Source organism: Elephas maximus, chromosome 19, assembly GCF_024166365.1.
Source record: "Elephas maximus indicus isolate mEleMax1 chromosome 19, mEleMax1 primary haplotype, whole genome shotgun sequence".
Classification (NCBI taxonomy): domain Eukaryota; kingdom Metazoa; phylum Chordata; class Mammalia; order Proboscidea; family Elephantidae; genus Elephas; species Elephas maximus.
In genome coordinates, this window is record NC_064837.1 from 10,411,367 (window position 1) to 10,431,075 (window position 19,709).

Here is a 19,709-nt window from a genome sequence, read left to right on the forward strand (position 1 = left end):
AAAGGGTTACAGTGCGGACCCACAGCTGGTGTGATTGGCGATCACAGCATCACCTCTGCCTGGGTTCCTCATCGTTCTTAGAGGCTGTACCCCAAGGAGAAGGCTGGAGGCCCACGGTTTGAAGGTAACAGACATCCCCCAGTGTCTTACTATCGCTGCTATGACAGGAACACCGCAAGTGGGTGATTTTAAAGAATAGAAATTTATTTCCTCACGGTTCAGGAGGCTAGAAGTCTGAATTCAGGGCATGAGCTATAGGGTAAGGTGCTCTCTCTGTTGGCTCTGGGAAGGTCCTGTAGCTCCAGCGTTCCTTGGCGCCTTGGCGATCTTCACCGGTGCTCTTTCTTCCGCAGTTGGTACTCAGCTGTGAGTCTCCGCTCTCCTTATAACTCAGCAGTCAGTAGGATTAGGACACACCCTACACTGATAGGGCCTCATTAACATAACAAAGAAAACCCTTTTCACAAACAGGATTACATCCACAGGTATGAAAAAAAAAAGTCGTCTGCCCTTGAGTTGATTCCGATTCATGGTGATGCCGTGTGCTACGGAGTAGAACTGCTCCATAGGATTGTCTTGGCTGTAATCTTTGTGGAAGCAGATTGCCAGGCCTTTCTTCGGTGGTGCCAGTGGATGGCTTTGAACCACCAACCTTTAGGCTAGTAAAAAAGTAGTCCAGCGTAAACTCTGCAATCCCAGCAGCTATTTAGGAGGGACACGTTTCAGTCCATTAACACCCAAGAATGGATAAGTTCCCTGTTAACCTCATCCTTAGTAAATATCCCTAGTATCTCTCTTATTTCCACTGTTCCAGGAACCCCAGGCGTGGGCCTACACATGCCTACCGACAGTGACTTCCAAAAACTCCAGTCCAGCGAAGTCGTCTGCTTAAAATGTCCACTGGCTCTCCACTGCCCAAAGCATCCAGGCGCTCCTTATCTGGGCATACGAACAATCTTCCCTCCCTCTCTGGTCTCCTCGTGTTCCCATTTCCCATGTTCCACTCTCAGCCGGGCTTCTTGCCAGCGTCAGGACCACTGTGCCCTCTGGCACACACCTTTACACCTCTGTGCCTCTGTGCAGACTGCTGCCTCTGTCCAGGAGACCCTCTCCCCTCATTTCTGCCTGAGGAATGGTCACTCCATCCAGACCCAGCCCATGTGCACTTTATTCCAGGTGACCTTCGATCTCTCCCAGGTGGCAGAGTTGGGCATTTCTTCTTCTGGCATCTGCAGGACTTACCCTGTGCTCCTGTGATGGTACTTCCATGCTATACAGCAATTTCTTATTTCTGTGACTGTTGCCCCCACACACCTGAGCTCCTTGGGGACAGGAAACCTGCTTTGTAAATCTTTGTAACTGCTTTGGCCTCACATAGTACTTGGCATCTGTGAAGTCTGGCTCAGTAAATATTTGATGGCTAGCTTACTGGGTGGATGGGTGAGTTAAAGAGGATAAAGAGAGAGTTTGCCTTAAAGAACTGGGCACATCTTGCTCTGGTTTTGGCTTGAATGGCCTTGGTAAAATTTGGGTCCTGGAAGGCCAAGGCTGGAAAGGGTGACACTGTGAAGGGCTACAGCCAGGTCAGCTCAGATCACAAACATCTTGAGTCAGGCCATTGGGTCTTTAGGAACAAAGCTCTTTGGGCTACAGGAGAGGACACTAGGGGTGGGAGGCTGAAAGATGATTAGGTATCCTTTGGAGTGGTCCTCTCTCCCCGCCGTTGCCTCCCTGGAGAGGGGCTGAGAGCTCCATGCACAGCCATCAGGAGCCCTGGGTTTAAGTGTAGGATATCACCCCCTGCCCCCACTCCTTGGCCCTTTGATCTTGCAAAATTCACTTTAAAATCTTTGACCTTCAGTTTCTTCAAAAGGGCTGGTAACACCCATTCTGCCTACCCCTCCTGGTGATAACAAGGATTTTCAAGGTGACAGTGGATGTGAACTTGGCTTTAAATCATGGGGGTGCTGAGGATGAATACGTGCTGTGATGAGAGGTATGCGGGAAGGAGAGAGGAGGGAGTCTGACTTGATGCTCCTGGTCGCAGCTGTTCTAGCCCTCCTGGGCGGCCTTGACCCAAGCTCTCACCCCTCTGCTGTGGTCAGCCTTCCCCACTGGACCCTTTAACCTTGCTTCTGAGGCCTCGTCCTGCGACCTGCACGTCTCCTTTTTTGTTGTTGTTTACTGCTCTTGAGTCAACCTCGACTCATGACGACCCCATGCACAATAGAATGAAATGCTGCCCGGACCTGCACCATCTCCACAATGGGTTGCTGTTGAAATTCTTGGCCCAGCCAAGCTTTAAGTATGTGGAGTAAGAATCTCATCACTTTCACTGCCTCCTGTCCTACGCTGCCCCTCCGCTGAGCTGCTGCTAGGTGCCAGGCGTGTTCTAGGTCCTAGGGGTGCAGCCATGAAGGAGACCGAACAAGACTGAACAAGACTCATGGGCCCACCGGAACCAGGCGAGTGACAGGGAGTGTCTTAGTCATCTAGTGCTGCTATAACAGAAATACCAGACATGGATGGGTGGCTTTAACGAATAGAAGTTCATTCTCTCACAGCCTAGGAGGCTAGAAGTCTGAATTTAAGGTGCCAGCTCCAGGGATAGACTTTCTCTTTCTGTTGGCTCTGGGGGAAGGTCCTTGTCATCAATCTTCCCTTGGGTCTCGGAGTTTCTCAGTGCAGGGATCCTGGGTCCAGAGGATGTGCTGTTCTCCTGGCTCTTCTTTCTTGGTGGTATGGGGTCTCTCTTTTATGTCTCAAAAGAGATTGAGTCAAGATACAGCCTAATCCTGTAGATTGTGTCCTGCCTCATTGACATAACTGCCTCTAATCCTGCCTCATTTATGTCATAGAGTTAGGATTTACAACACATCTGATCACAAGTTGGAGGACAACTGCACAGTACTGTGAGTCCATAGCCTAGTCAAGTTGACACACATTTTTGGTAAACATAATTCCACAACATTGTGCTTCATCCAGTGCAGTGGCGGGCCCCAAGGAGCCAGCCAGGGTGATGGGGCACTCAGGGCCCTTACCTGGTTTTGGCCTGGGGACTTCTTTACATAGTTCTACTTAGGGTTGAAACCTTGAGAAAACAGGGTCATTGTGCTTGTCCTTGTTTTTCTCCTTAACACTCACCCTAAACAACAGTTGTCTCTTTTGTTCACTGACCTTGCTTATTGTGTGTCTCCTTCATTAGAATGTAAAGCCCACCAGGGCAGAGCCCTGTGTCTGGTTTGTTTGCTGCAGGAGACCAGGGACCTGGCACAGCTGGTGGCACGCATAGGAACGGGGTACGTGTCTCTTGGATGAATTCTGCCTGAAACAATGGTGTGAAGTCAAATTCCTCATTCTGAGCCCCAATCCAGAATTTTTAATTAAAATACCTGGTCTTCCTCATCTGGGTCTCTCCTTAAAGCTCAGTCTATGAGGTGACTTACCGTTGGTTCTACACTCCTTGTCCCATCTCGACCTAGTCACCAAATGTGTTAGACATTAGAGAAGAAAGGTTCATCTGTTAGTTTTTGTTTACCGTGGGTGGACTGAGCTGCAGATTACATTAAACTAGTTCACACCGGCCAGTGAGTTTGAACATATTACCCTCCATAGGGTTAACGCAGTGAGGGCAAGGACTGGTGTCTTGGTCACTTGAGTGTCCCCATACAGGTACCTATGGCAGTGCCTGGCCCAAAATTAGGACTTTAGTATTTGAGGAACGAATGATTCAGTCAATAAAACCAGTTGCCTCTGAGCCAACTCCCAACTCATGGCGACTGTCCTTGTGTGTCAGAGTAGAACTGTGCTCCATAGGGTTTTCAGAGACTGATTTTTTGGAAGCATGTTGCCAGGCCTTTCTTCTGAGGCACCTCAGGGTAGATTTGGACCTCCAACCTTCTGGTTAGCAGCCTAGCATTTGCACCACCTAGGGACTCCATCAGTAAAAAGGACAGATAAAGTCAGTGCTGAGCAGTTGGGACTATCCCAGTGGGATCAGCTGGTCTTTCTTGAGGCGTATCAGCTCCGTTGCAAACTTTCTGAACCCTGTTTCCTTTCTAGGCTACTGCTGGTGGTTCTTTCTTTGTCTACAGCTTCCAGCTAGTGTCAGGGACCAAAAAAACCCCACCAAGCCAGTTGCCATCGAATTGATTGTGATTCATGGTGGCCCCATGTGTGCAGAATAGAACTGCACTCCGTAGGGTTCTCAAGGCTGGGACTGTGACCTTTTGGAAGCAGATCACCAGGCACCTGGGGGAGGGGTTGAACCGCCAGCCTTTCGGTTAGTAGTCAGATACTTAACCGTGTGTGCCACCCTGGGACTCCTCATGTGAGAGGCAATGCCTCCTTTCCTGAGTCAGGACTCCTGGCCCGCTCTGCAGAGAGGCTCCGTGACTTTGGGAAACCCGTGACTTGCCCATGCATCCTTGGTTATTCCGCTTTCTTCCTACTCTGTGTCTGATTTTCTCTTCCTTTTTCTCTCCGTCCACCTTTTCTGTCTGCAGCTCTGCCTCCACGTGCTGACTCTTCTGTTGCCTGTTGAGACTGCGCAGGTTAGCGGTAATTGGAAATCAGAAAACAGGCTCACCGTCTGCCTCTGGCTCTGGCTCTGGCTCATCCCCTGAGCTTTTGCCCAGCCTTGGTTTGCTGATTTCCTAAATGGGTGCAAAACACCCTGCCTTGTTTGTTCAGCCCTGCAGAAGGTTGTGGGAGGCAGGAATCAGAGTGTGCATTTAAGCCCCTGCTAAGCTGGAGTGTGACTGTCGTTGGTGTTCCTCATTTGTCAGTTTGATTTTCTGTCCCCCCTTCCTCTTTTCTCCTTTCGTTACTGCTGCGCTTGAATTCCCTCTTCCTTTCTTATTTCCTCTCTTTTCAGCCTGAAAGTGTAGCAGAGAGGATTCAGTCCAAGTGTCACGCAGGAAATGAGTAAGATGACTGGTGTCACGGGGATCATCCTTGGGAAGGGCAGGACAGGCTGCAGAGGAAGGTGGTTGGCAGGATTGGCGGGTGAGGGGGTGCAGCCCACCCTGGCTGGCCCTGAGGAGGGAGAGCGTGGGCCACAGTGGTGGTGTCGTCCTATCTGGCCTGGGTTCACAGGCTTGGTTTACAGACAGTGTGTAGCCCTTTTGCAGGCCAGGTAGTAGCCAATTTGATGGCTATTTAGGCAGATACCAGAATCCAGACAAGCAGCCCCAAGGGACGCTTAGGGGAAAGCAGCAGACGGTGTGTGCTTTTCTTGTATGTTGCTTGGCAAATGCTGAGCCTTCTGCAGTCCTGTACGTGTTGTTTTCTCAGCTCAAGTTGAAGTTCCTTGAAGGCGAGGGTGGTGCCTGTCTTTTATTTGTCCTTATAGTGCTCATTCCTGGTGCCCCTCCTAGATTTCTGCACACGGTTGTTGTTGTCGTCATTAGGGGCCATCGAGTTGGCCCCCGTCTCGTGGTGACCCCATGCACAGCAGAATGAAATGCTGCCAGTCCTGTGCCAGCCCCATGATTGGTTGTGGAGTGGAGCATTGTGACCCATAGCGTTTTCATCGGCTGATTTTTGGACATAGATCACCAGGCCTTTCTTCCTAGTCCATCTTAGTCTGGAAGCTGCGCCAAAACCTGTTCCGCATCATAGCAACACGCAAGCCTCCATTTTCAGATGAGTGGTGGCTGCACAGGAGGTACATTGCCGGAGAATTCAACCTGGGTCTCCCACACGGAGGACAAGAATTCTACTGCTGAGCCACCAGTGCCCCCATTCTGAACATAGCCGTTGCCATCCGGTTGATTCCAACTCCTGGCGACCCTATAGGATGGAGTAGAACTGCCCCATAGGGTTTCCAAGGCTGTAAACCTTGGAAGCAGACTGCCGCACCTTTCTCTCGAGGAGCACCTGGTGGGACCTTGTGGCGCTTAATATATCTAATAATAGCATCTTCCTTTGGTTAGTGCTGTAATGGGCACCCAGGACGTTCACCCAGGATTTCTCATCTAATCAAACAGCCCGGCAGAGTGGAGTCCATTTCTCAGATAAAGAAACTTAAGGCTCAGAGAAGTTAAGGAACTTACTGAGGACACACAGCCAGCCAGCGGTGCTTCCTGCTGGGATGCAGTGTCTCCCTCTCTGAGACTGTCTGGTTTTTATAGCAGATAAGAACCATGTGGCAGCACTTATTTAGGGAGATGGGAAGTGCATCTGGACCTTGTTCATTTTTGAGATTTTTTTTTTAAACATCTTAGAATTTTCAAGTCCAGAAGAAGTTCCATAAAAGTTGCAGGTGGTCTTTGCTGTTACTCAAGCCAGATAGATTCCTGACTTCTCGACAAACCTCACAGAAGCTTAAAGGAAAGCTGATTTCGTGCTGCATTGGTGTGTTCCTCCTTTGCTACCAGATCATGTGATTTAAGGAACTGTTGTCACACTTGGTGACAGGCACGGAGCCAGCTCAGAATGAAAGTGCAGCTATGGATGGGATTCCGGTTCACTGTCAGAGCCCTGCTTTGGACTGAGTTACTGTAAAGTCTGGCTCAGACTGGGTCTGGCAGGAGGGACCGGGCTGTTTGAGTGAGTAAGCCCAGGGAAAGCTTGCCCAGAGGAAATTCAGTCAAGATGTTCGATTTCAACACCTCTGGTTGTCTTCCAGACCAGAAGAGGAAAGGATTCTGACTTCAGGGATGAAGAAAGTGTCAGGATTTCCCATGAATGGAGCGCAAATGGAGCCTAGATTTTTGTGGCTCTGGTAAAGCTAAAAACCCAGTTGCCGGCGATCCCATGTGTGTTGGAGTAGAGCTGTGTTCCGTAGTGTTTCCAGTGGCAAATTTTTCAGAAGTAGATTGCCAGGGCTTTCTTCTGAGGTACATCTGGGGGGACTTGAACCTCTAATCTTTCTGGTTAGTAGCTGAGTGTGTTGACCCTTTGCACCACCCAGGGCACCAGGGGAGGATAGCAGAGAAAAATGGGTACCTGTCAGTGGGGGTAGGCTTTTGCTCTTGGCTGACCCCTCAGCCATTTGCTGAACTTAGAAAACATGTGACCACCAGTGATATTGGCTAACTGCGCCACAGGAAGTGCCTGCTAGCCTTTGGGTTGTTGAGTGAGGGACCAGTGGTGATAGTATGTGTGGGTTTTATTTTTAATCTCAGAGACCTTCACTGTGAGCCAGAGAATCTCTGGTTATAGGATGTAATGTGAACAGGGCACTTCTTCACGTGGGAACCTTTGACACGTTAATAAGGTAAGGAGTTTGTTCATTGGACAAGTGCTTATCGAGTGCACGGCCCTTGAAGCTGGAGATACAGTAATGAACAGAGTCAGAGATTACTGCCCTCAGACAGTTTATATTCTGGCGGGGTGGGGGACAAAAAAGCACAAAACTAAGTAAATTATGTAGTGGTTTTGTGACTGTTGTTAGTTGCCATCAGTAGGCTCTGAGTCATGGTGACCTTATGTATAAGGTCCCTGAACACTCCTGCTCCAGCAAAACACTCCAGAAGGAAACGTTGCCTGGTCCTGTGCGATCTTCACAATTGTTGGCATGTTCGAGTCCATTGTTGCGGCCACTGTGTATTTTGACTGCCTTCCAACCTAGAGGCTCATCTTCCAGCGCTATATCAGATAATATTCTGTTGTAACCCACAGAGTTTTCATTGGCTAATTTTTGGAAGTAGATCACCAGGCCTTTCTTTCTGGTCTTAGTCCGTGAGCTCCGCTGAAACCTGTCCACTATGGGTGACCCTGCTGGTATTTGAAATACTGGTGACATAGCTTCCAGCCTCGTAGCAACACTCAAGCCACCACAGTACAACAAACTGACAGACGGGTGGAGGATGTGGTAATACAGAGAGAGGTCCAGAAAGGTTTCACTCAGGAGAGGACATCTGAGCAAAGCCTTGTAAGTTATGAGGGAGCAAGGGTGTGGATTTCCGAGAGAAGAGCATTCAAACCAGTGCAGAAGCCCAGAGGCCTGAGCATAGCTGGAGTGTTCAGGGGACAGCGAGGAGGTCATTGTGTGGGAGAAAAGTGAGTGTGTGGCTGGGGAGGGGGGAGTAGTTGGAGATGGGGGCAGTGAGCAACTGGAGAGCCTCTTGAGCAATTCTCTTTTACTGCAAGTGCCACGAGGTGCCGTTGGAGGAGTCACTAAGCAGGGGAGTGACCTGGCTTAACAGCATTTACAAGGATCGCTCTGCTGCTGTGTTGGGAATGGACTGTGGGGAGTGGTGGGGAGCAAGGGTGAAAGGAGGGAGACTAGGTAAGAGACCGTTAAAATAATCCAAGTGAGAGATGAGGGTGCCTTTGACCGAAGAAGTAGATGTAAAGGTGGTTAACACGGTTGGATTTTGGATACATTTTGAAGGCTGAACCAATGGGCTTTGGTCATGAATGGATGTGTAAGGTTTGAAAGGGATACTTGCCAGGTCCCTGGCTGGCCCGAATGGTTTGCACTTGGCTGCTAACCAAAGATTGGCTGTTTGAATCCACCCAGCGGTGCTGTGGAAGAAGGGCCTGGCGATATGCTTCTGTAAGGTCCACAGCCCTGTGGAGCGCAGTTCTGCTGTCACACATACGGGGTCGTCGTGAGTCAGAATCAGTTCAGCAGGACTGGTTAAGGGACACTTGGCACATCTGAGATAAGGCTTCCTGTCACTGAGATGCGTATTTTCTGGTCTCATCAGCATCATTTTCAGTATAATTTTTTTTTTATATAAACATAAACAGACATTATCAGTTGTTGTCCAGTGTGACTCATAGCAGCCCTGTTTGCGTTTCTCTTAACCCCACCTAGGCTCAGGACATAATAGTTTTGGAGGAGATGCTGTCCCTGAAGGTTTCACCTGGTGCTGAGTGTAGGTGGGAAGGTTTTTTAAAAATCATACAGGTAATACATACATTTGTGGGCCATAGTGTATAAACAGATATCTTTGGTATTAAAAATCTCGTGGTGGGCCGGCGGGGGGGTGAGTGGGAAATAAATGTCTATAAAGGCTCCTTAGAGAGGGTGATAATGAAAAAAAGTTTGAGAAACCACAAAATTAGGCTAAAGTCCCCTTTGACTACTTCCTCAGCCCCCTGTGGAAATATACCCTGATGATTTTTTTATTTAGATCTTTAAAAAATAATAATAATAACAGTAATGTATATATCATTTCTTAACTTCATTTTGTTTCACTCAGTAATATATCCTGAAGATATTTTCTTGTTAGCATGTGTCCATTAATGGCTATTTATGTTGTTTTTAACTGCTGTGGGGTTGGCCCCAACTCATGGGGGCCCCATGCACAAGGCAATGAAATGCTGCCTGGTCCTGCACCATCCCTGTGATTGGTTCCGAGTTGGGCCATTGTGATCCATAAGGTTTTCACTGGCTTGTTTTCGGAAGTAGATTGCCAGGCCTTTCTTCATTGTCTGCCTTAGTCTGAAAGCTCTGCTGAAACCTGTTCAGCGTCGTAGCCTCCACTGACAGTGGCCGCACATGAGGTGCACTGGCTGGGAATTGAACTTGAGTCTTCCGAGTGGAAGGCAAGAATCCTGCCACTGAGCTATAGCTGTATGGTACTCCACAGGCTGAAGGTAGCCTTAGTTCCCATTCCTAACTGATACATATTGAAAGTTTCTGTTTATTTTTTTTGCTATTAAAAACACTGTTTCATTGTTCACTTTTGCACATGTACACATGTTTCATGACTGTTTTATGAAGAAGGTAGCAGAAAAGGAATGGCTGGGTCATAGGGCTGACAACCCTCTGTTTCGCTGACGCTCTACTTTACAAGCATGGTGTCCTTCTCCAGAGACTGATACCTCCTGATAACTTGCCTATAGTATGTGAGACCAAGTCTTGCCGTCCTTGCTTCTAAGGAACATTCTGGCTGTACTTCTTCCAAGACAGATTTGTCCGTTCTTCCAGCAGTCCGTGATATATTCAGTGTTCTTCACCAACGCTGTAATTCAAAGGTGTCCGTTCTTCTTCAGTCTTCCTCATTCATTGTCCAGCTCCCTCATGCATATGAGGAGATTGAAGCACTGTGGCTTGGCTCAGGTGCACCTTAGTCCTCAAGGTACCACATTTGCCTTTTAAATGCTTGAAAGAGGTTTTTCTGCAGCAGATTTGCCCACTGCAATACTTCGTTTGATTTCTTGACTGCTGCTTCCATGAGTGTTGATTGTGGATCCGAGTAAGATGAAATCCTTGACAATTTCAATCTTTTCTCCCTTTATCAGGATGTTGCTTATTGGTCCAGTTGTGAGGACTTTTGTTTTCTTGATGTTGAGGTCTAATCCATACTGAAGGCTATGGTCTTTGATCTTCATCAATAAGTGCTTCAAGCCCTCTTCACCTTCAGCAAGCAGGGTTGTGTCATCTGCATAATGCAGGTTGTTAATGAGTCTTCCTCCAATTCTGATGCCGTATTCTTCTTCATATGGTCCGGCTTCTCGGATTATTTGCTCAGCATACAGATTGAATAGGTATGGTGAAAGGGTACAAACTTGACACACACCTTGTAAACCACACAGTATCCCGTTGTTCTGTTCAGATGGCTGCATCGTGTTCTATGTACAGGTTCCTCATGAGCCACAATTAAGTGTTCTGGAATTCCCATTCTTCTCAGTGTTATCCATGATTTGTTATGATCCACACAGCTGAGTGCCTTAGCATAGCCAATAAAACACAGGTATACATCTTTGTGGTATTCTCTGCTTTCAGCCTAGATCTGTCTGACATCAGCAGTGATATCCCTGGTTCCATGTCTTCTTCTGAATCTGGCTTGAATTTCTGGTAGTTCTCTGTCGGTGTACTGCTGCAACCGCTTAAAAAAAAAAATTAATTAGTTTTTTCATGTGCTTTAGATGAGGGTTTACAGAGGAAATTAGTTTCTCATTAAACAGTCGCATACCGTTTTGTGACTTCGGTTGCCAACCCCAGGACATGTCAACACTCTCCCCTTCTCCACCTCGGGTTCCCCGTTACCAGCTCTCCTGTCCCTCCTGCCCTCTCATCCTTGTCTGTGGGTTGGTGTGCCCATTTAGTCTCTTTTTGTTTTACGGGCCTGTCTAATCTTTGGTTGAAGGGTGAACATCAGGAGTGACTTCATTTTTCAGTTAAAAGGCCATACTCTTGAGGTTTCTCCAGTCTCTGTCAGACCAGCAAGTCTGGTCTTTTTTTGTGAGTTAGAATTTTGTTCTGTATTTTTCTCCCACTCTGTCCAGGACCCTCTATTGTGACCCTTGTCAGAGCAGTTGGTGGTGGCAGCCAGGCATCATCGAGCTCTGCTGAATGCAGCCACTTTTGGGTGATCTTCAGCAACTTTTTACTTGTGTGTGATATTAATTTCTTCGTTCTGTTGGATCACCTTTCTTCAGAATAGGCACAAATACGGATCTCTTCCAGTCGGTTGGCCAGGTAGCTGTCTCCCAAGTTCCTTGGCATAGGCGGGTGAGCTCATCCGGCGCTGCATGTGTTCGTTGAAACATCTCAACTGGCATTCCATCAGTTCTTGAAGTTTTGTTTTTCGTTAGTGCCTTCAGTGCAGCTTGGACTTCTTCCTTCTGTGCCATTAATTCCTGATCATATGCTACCTCCTGAAATGTGCTGAAATCTTTGGAATAGTAGAGGGAGAAAGGAGGGCAACTACATTGGCTGCGTGCCCATCGCGCTTCAGGTGCTATAGCAGGCCGATGGGGTACACTGTTGCCTTAATCCTTAGGACGGTAACATGAGGTTAGCATTTTTTCATGCCTCACTGTAGCCGTGGAGTCCCTGGGTGATGCAAACGGTCAGCATGCTCAGCTGCTAACCAAAAGATTAGAGGTTCGAGCCATCCCGAGGTGCCCCGGAAGAAAGACTTGGTGGTCTGCTTCTGAAAACTCAGCCACTGAAGACCCCATGGAGCACAGTTTTACTCTGACACTCATGGGGTCATCGTGAGTCGGAATTGCCTTGATGGCAACTGGTTTTTACTCTAGCTCTTAGAAAACTCAAGTGCAGGGTGGAGAAATCACTCGTCTAGGTCACACAGCAAGCCAGTGTCAGAGTGGAGATCTACTTGGAACGGAGTCTGTCCGCAGGTGCCTGGATGGGGTGGTGAGTGAGAGGCACCTCGGGCCCCTGGGCCTTTGACTGGCTGCCTGGGGGCTGTCCCAGGGCCTGGGTCACAGCAGGCTGGGCCCTGGCTTTACCACGTGCCAATCTTTTTTATTCAGTTATGGGCACCTGATTTTTCAAAGGTTACAGTGCTTGAAGTTGTTTTTATTATAACTTAACATTATCGTCATTATTGTTTATCATTTTCACTGACTGATTGAACAGAGTAGGCAAAATGTTTCTTTAAAGAAGCTAGTTCACAATATATTAGGTAAAAAAGCAGGCTCCAAAATACCATATACAATAAAATTCCAAGTTTGTGTTCACAGAATGGTGTGTATTTGTGTGTATATATAAAAGGCAGTCGGGGAGGAGACATATCAAAGTACTAATGGTAGTTCTTGCTGGGTGAAGGGATTAGGACGATGGAGCTTCTTTCTTCTTTGAAAAATCAGAAGATACCGGATTTCTAGTAGGACTTGTCAAGAGTGAGTTGGGGGAGTGGAGGGGTCCCAGGAAACTTAAAGAATAAGTTCTTCAAATAAATTCAGGAAGTGATAGCCAGGAGTGGCTCTCACTGTTTGTAAAATACGCTGCTCCCTCCTAGAGAGTAAGGTTCCATGTGATTTTTTTTTCCTCCCTGAAATCCGTCCACAGGGCCCTCTGAATGCAGACTGTGTGCCTCAAACACCGGGAGTGCCTGCCTTCTCAGGCCCCGCTGCCAGAGCAGGCATTGTTGTTTAACCATGTCCTCAGCCAAGTCACTGCTCTCGCTGGCAGCTCTAGAGGGTCTCTGGCCTGTGCCTGGCTGAGCGTTAACACCTTCTGAGTTAGCGCCCATGGAAGGATTCTGCTCCAGTGCTGAGAGGGCGTTTTTGTGCAGCAGTTGGCAAATGGCCATTTTGTTTTTGGCTTCACCATCTATCATTGGATCTTTTGATTTAAATGTAAAACTTTATCCCTGGGTGGAAGAACCAAGATCTGTTGAGGTTAACTGTTGGTCAGTCAGCTGGACCGTGCAGGAAGGCAAGCCTGCAGGGGGCTTTCCCAGTTCACTTACCCTGACCCCGAGGTCTCCTCAGGTTCAAAGTCTGTGGCCTTTCCTTCCCACAGATATGGAAGGAATGAGGATGACCCCTGCTGTGGTAGAGAGCTGTCGTTTGTTGTCTCTTGTTTTCACTGGTCTGATAGTGACACCTCCGTTTATCTTTGGAGAACCAAGGATGCCATGGTTTAGTTGGAGCTGGTGCTACCCCTGAGCTCCAAAGGGGGGCTCATCACCCAGGCTTGAACAGTCAGAGCGCTGGATCCCCCTGGCCACACTGATCCAGGAGTGGGCACGTGGCCCAGGCTGCCCCAGTGAGATCCCTCCCTAGGACTTTTTGATGTAAAATTTGGGAGAGATGCCCCCACACATACGCCGCGGAGGTTAAGCCAGTCATAATATAGCCATGCCAATGATCATGGACGTGGCACAGGACTGGGCAGTGTTTCACTGTACGTAGAGCCACCATACCGGCGACTAACAACAACAGTATAAACCTGGAGCTTCCATGCTGGCCTTTGCCCATACTTGGGGAGCATCTGAGAGTGAAGCTAGCGAAGAAGAAAATAGAGATGAGATGGTATTGTTTGAGCCCCTGGAATCAGAAGCATCAGACGGCAACACACTCCTGAACTTCCAGTTTACATGAGCCTATAAATGCTGTCACCCCCTCTCCATTTTGCACGTGTATGTGGTTGTGCACATGTGTGCGTGTGTCTAAAGCAATTTGGCTTGGGTTTCTGTGGCTTGCAGCCTACCGTATCCTGTCCAAATCTCCACGTTATGAGCGTCTCATGTTGCAGTAAGAGGAAGGTGCCATGTTGTGAACACTGTGATGCGATTTGCCTGCTGGCGGGAACTCATACAGTTGTCCTGAGGTCGCAGAGGCTGGTGTGCAGTGGAAATGCGCCTGCGCAAAGGATTGGCCTGGGCAGGCTATAGAGCGCCTTTGCCCTGCCTGGCTGGGGACCCTCAGGCACTTCTCCCAACCTCTGTGAGCCCCAGCTGCCAACATCTGTAGAGCGTGGGGGTTAAACTCGTTGATCTTTGATGTCTCCCCCAGCTCTGTGACCCTGTAACAGTTTCACGTAATGTCTATGTTTTTTTATATTGAATTGTAGTAAAAACATATACGTCTGCCAGTTTGACGTTTTTTACTCGTTCAATTCAGTGACACCAATCACATTCATCGTGATGTGCGACCATCACAAGCATCCATTGCCAAATTTCCCATCACCGTAAACAGATACTCACTGCTCCCAAAAGGACGACTGTCCCATTTCCCCTCCGTCCCGCTCCTGGTAATCACAAATAGTCCTTGGTCTCTATGCTTTTGTCTGCTCTAGACATTTCATATAAGTGGGGTCATACAATATTTGTCCTTTGGTGATCAACTTCACTCAGCCTAATGTTTCAATGCCCTTGTTTTAAGTGGATAATTTGAATAGGTTTAAAAACAAAAAATAAACAAAAATACTCGCCAAACTCCAAATCTCTTCAAATTGCTTGAAGATGCTTTTTTTTTTTTCTTATATAAACTTTTAAATTAAAGTATAGCCTATGTATGTCCCTGGATGGTACAAATGGTTAATGGGCATAGCGCCTGACAGTAAGGTTGGAGGTTCAAGTCCACCCAGAGGCACATCGGAAGAAAGGCCTGGCAATCTAATTCTGAAGAGTCAGCCACTGAGAACACTGTAGAGCAGAGCCCTCCTGTGACACTCACGGGGTTGCCATGAGTTGGAATCGCCTTGATGGCAGTTGTTGCTGGTAACCTACATACAGAAACAAAGCTGATGTACTTTCACAGACTGAGCACACTCATGTCACAACCTTCCCAACCAGGACACAGAACCTTACTAACACCCCAGAAACCCCCTTGTGTTCTCTCCAAGTCAGGAACTTGGCTTCTGTACCATGTATTAGTTCTGCCTGCTTTTGAGTTTTATATGAATAGAAGCATACGGGGGGTACTCTTTTGGGTTGGGGTGGTCTGACTTTTTTCAACTCAAGATGATGTTTGTGATGCTGAGTGAAATAAGTCAGTCACAAATGATCACATGGACCAGTGTATGATCCCAATTATATGAACTGTCTAGAATAGACAAGTGTGTAGAGACCAGAGTTCATTAGTGGCCATTAGGGGTAGGTGGGAGGGAGGGGAAAAGGAAGACATGATGTTTAGGGGACACTGAGCTTCTGTTAAGGAAAAAAAAAAAAAAATTTTTTTTTTTTTTTTTTAAGGGTGAGGGAAAAATTTGGGAATGGTTAATGGTGACGGTTGGACAATATGAGGAATGTGTAATGTCACTGAACTGTAGTTGTGAAGATTATAGAAATGGCAAGTGTTGTTACCTACCGCAAAATAATAATGCCTTCTATAAAGGATGAGGAAAAAAATATGTGAAATTTACCCATATTGCTGGTAGCAGTAGTTCATTTTCGTTGCCGTACAGCATATCACTGTATGAGTACATCAGTGGATATCCATTCTCCTGTTGGCGGACATTTGGGTTGTTCGGGACTGTTATGAATAGAGTGCTACCATGAACGTTTGTGTGCATGCCTTTTGGTGACAAAGGTTCTCATATGTGTTGGGTGTCAGCCTAGGAGTGGGATTGATGAGTTGTAGGGTATGCATGTGTTCAGCTTTGGCAAATACTCCCAAATCATTTTCTAAAGAGGTGGTGCCATTTTTCACTCCTACCAGCAGTGTCTGAGAGTTCCTGTAGTGCTGTATCCTCGTCTGCACTTGGTATTGTCAGTCTTTTCAGTTTTAGCCTGTTGATTGAGTGTGTAGTGGTATCACATTGAAGGTGTGTATTTCCTCTTTACTTTTTTCATTAAAAATTTCCAATATTAATATTTTCAAACCCACAAAAAAGTTGAAAAAATTTTACAGTGTATACCCAAATGCTCATCATTTAGAGTCTGTCATTAATGTTTTGTTTTACTTGTTTGGAGCCCTAGTGGCACAGTGGTTAAGTGCTCAGCTGCTAACCAAAAGGTCAGCAGTTCAAACCTACCAGTCAGTCACTTGTGGGAGAAAGATGTGGTAGTCTGCTTCCTTAAAGATTTACAGCCTTGGAAACGCTATGGGGCAGTTCTGTTCTGTTGGAATAGGCTTGATGGTAGTGGATTTTTTTATACTTGTTTTGACATATCTGTCCCTCTGTCTACGCCCTCGTGGTACAATGGTTAAGCACACAGCTGCTACCAAAAGGTCTGTGGTTTGAACCTACCAGCCACTCTGCAGGAAAAAAGATACGCTGACCTCCTGTAGAGATGACAGCCTGGGTCTCCTGCTTGGAAGGTGAGAATTCTACCACTGAGCCACCAGGGCCTCATCCGCATACCCATAAATGTGAGCCACAGCGTGGGGGCCATGGAACATGACCATCGTCCCAGGAGTTGCAGCAGATTCCTTCCTGGTTAATCTCCACCCCTACCTCACCAGAAGCAACCATTGGTTGGATATATTTTTTAACTGTAGCTTCACACTGTGGTTTTCATTTGCATTTTCCTGATGACCAGTGATGCTGAGCACCTTTTCATATGCATGTTGTCCATTGGGTTTCCTCTTTCGTCAAATGCCCAAGGATGGCCTTTATTTTATTTATTTATTTGAGGGCAAGGAAGAGTCCTTTTGATTTGGGGTGGAGGTCAAAGGCATATTCCTATGGGCAATCTTGTCCCAAGGTACCTGCCATTAATTGAGAGAGAGTTCTCATACCCTGCCAGACTTCACAATGTAAGGAACAGGGAAATGCTGATTTGTGAAAAACTCCTCCAGAAATTGGACAGAGCAGTGAAATTCCTAAGCACGCTGCTTGAAGCCTTATCTTCTGATCATTTCCAGTTATGTAACTTTCTTCCCAGTGACTGGCAGTCTAGCAGGAGAACTCACAGTCATTAGCAGATTTAGACAGATTTGACCAACAGCTACGAGAGGAAGGGTGGCTCTGACTCCCCACATCCGTCAGACGCGGCTTCATAGCGAAGGCAAGGGTGTTGGTGCAAAGAAAGGTTCTCGGGGGAGCTTACAGAAATGGATCTTTTAAAAAATTATTTCCCCTGTCAGATACGAGGTTGACAGGTCTTGCATTTCAGGGCTCTGGGGTTTGCGAGCAGTGAGTGCTTCCTCCTCTCCTGGGTCCTGCCTGTCTTATCCTGTGACTGGGCGTGAAGAATGGGCTAGGGCCGGGGGGGGGGGGGGAGTGGAGTGCGCCATACTCTCACTTAGCCCTATGTTTCTTATCAGATTCCATTTCCTGAAGGAGCCCTGACCAAGGCCTGAGAAGGAGGTGGTGGTCACTAAAACGCCTGAATCCCCAGAGCCCCGGGGCTCTTCTGCTCAGTGATGGTGGTGTGTGAATCCCGCCATCGGAGGGTGTATCGATGAGGAATGGGCACGGAAACATGACTGGGGAGGTGATGGAGGGTTTAAAGAAGGGCCTGTTTATAGAGATGTGGGCAGGCCTCAGGGAAGCCAAAGCTTCAAGGGCTGGGGAAGCATGCCCAGAAGAGGCAAGGGGAGAGAGGAGTTACAGGAAACTGGAGAGAGATGTGTGGAGCTGCAGCAGTGTGTACCCAGAAGAAGTGTGGCCGTAGGTAGGGGAATGCAGCCATTGCCAGCCCACACCCTGCAAAGGGGCAAATAGCCCAACCTCATTTTTCCCTTGTCCTTCATCTACCTGTGTCTCCCATTGGCCAAACCAGCCTAGAAGCCTGAGGGCAAGGGAGTCCTGAAGTGCAACCCCTGTAGGTCAGCTTCTTGGTGCACAGGGGTGGGAGTAGAAAAGCTGTGTGTGGGTCCCCGGCGGCAAGCATAGAGTCATCAGCCCAGAGAGATTTCAGACCTTCATCCCATGTTATAAGGCAGAGTGATTTGTGCTGGGAGAATGTATTTAAAAATTCTTCTTGCAGCATTCATCCCAATAGACAAAAGGTAAAAATAACCCAAGTGCTCATCAGCAGATGAAGGGATAAACAAAATGCAGTATATCTATACAGTGGACTATTATACAGCCCTAAAAAGGCTATAGTATATGCCACAACATGGATGTACCTTGAAAACATCATGTTAAGTGAAATAAGTCAGCTGTAAAAGGACTAATATTGTATAATCCCACTTCTGTGAAATATAGAAAGTAAGAAGATGCACAAAGACCAAAGTTTATTAGTGGTTACCATGGGCTGTGGGGGGAAACCCTGGTGGTGTACTTAAGTGCTGTGGCTGCTAACCGAAAGATCGGCAGTTCAAATCTACCAGATGCTCATTGGAAACCCTGTGGGGCAGCTCTACTGTGTCCTATAGGGTCAGTATGAGTTGGAATCGACTCAACAGCAGTGGGTTTATTGGCTGTGGAGAGGTGAGAATGGGAGTTAACTGCTGAAGGGGACTGAGTTTCTGTTTGGGGTGATGGCTGCACAACTTGTAAAATGTGATTAATGTCACTGAATTGTACACTTCAAAATGGTTAAAATGGCACACTTTCTGTTGTATATATTTTGCCACAATCAATTACTTAAAAACGACAAATTAACAAAACAAAACATGTCTGTAGGTAAATTCAGAAGGGCACTTTGGCCTGGGAACTGATCTGAAATCAAATGCAAATATGCGAGGTGGGGGACCGTGAACATCTGGATCCTTCCTTTGCTTGGCTTTAAGTCAGGGGACACGGTGGAGGAAGGGCACTAATGGGTCGAGGCCCCAAGAGGCCAGGAGACAGGTGTTGGAAGAATTTGGGATTCAGTGGAAGAATTGCAAGTTTAGAAGGTGGGGAAGCCAGAATGAGCTTTCCAGGATGAAGGTACCAGAGAAGTCTGCTCTATAACAGATATTATCAAGCATCAAAAAGCCCTAAAGAGAAGGAGACCATGGGGGAGTCCAGGATGTGTGCTAAGCAAGAAGAGAAACTCATCTCAGGGTTGGGGAAGAAGCCAGGTCAATGGCGAATGGGGCCTGGAGACCAGGCACGGAGTTAGAGAACCGAGGCTCTAGGCTGGGATGTGGGAACAGAAAGGAAGTACAGTGTCTGAGAGCACCTGGCAGGGCTGTTGAGTGGGTGAGCGTGTGGTTGGAAGTTGACTCTTCGTGGCAAGCGCTCCTCCACAGCTGTGTAGCTAGTGGTTGTGACGGTGGATTCTGGAATGAGGGTGCTAGGCTTGAATCCCAGTTCTGCTGCTTAGTAGCTGTGAAATCGTGGACGGGTTACTTACCCTCTCTGTGTCTCAGATTTCCCATCTGTAAAACCAGTTGCACGACTCAAAATGAGAAGAAACAGCTGCAGACATCCATTAATAATTGGAGCCTGGAATGTACGAAGTATGAATCTAGGAAAATTGGAAATCATCAAAAATGAAATGAAACGCATAAACACCGATATCCTAGGCATTAGTGACCTGAAATGGACTGGTATTGGCCATTTTGACTCGGACAATCATATAGTCCACTACGCTGGGAATGACAGCTTGAAGAGGAATGGCGTTGCATTCATCGTCAAAAAGAACGTTTCAAGATCTATCCTGAAGTACAACGCTCAGTGATAGGATAATATCCATACGCCTACAAGGAAGACCAGTTAATACGAGTAT

At 47.4% G+C, this 19,709-nt stretch overlaps 1 protein-coding gene across 3 annotated transcripts in view; it reads left to right on the forward strand.

The window, feature by feature from the left end:
- GAS7 (growth arrest specific 7) overlaps positions 1 to 19,709 on the forward strand; it is a 287,340-nt gene that overhangs the window by 23,484 nt on the left and 244,147 nt on the right. For 2 of the 3 annotated variants that reach the window (XM_049861525.1, XM_049861528.1), the window contains exon 1: positions 6,184 to 7,222. The exons of the other annotated variant lie outside the window; for it this stretch is intronic. The gene's annotated coding sequence lies outside the window, so the exon portion shown is untranslated. Of the gene's footprint in view, positions 1 to 6,183; positions 7,223 to 19,709 lie in introns of those variants that run through there. 3 annotated transcript variants of the gene reach the window in all.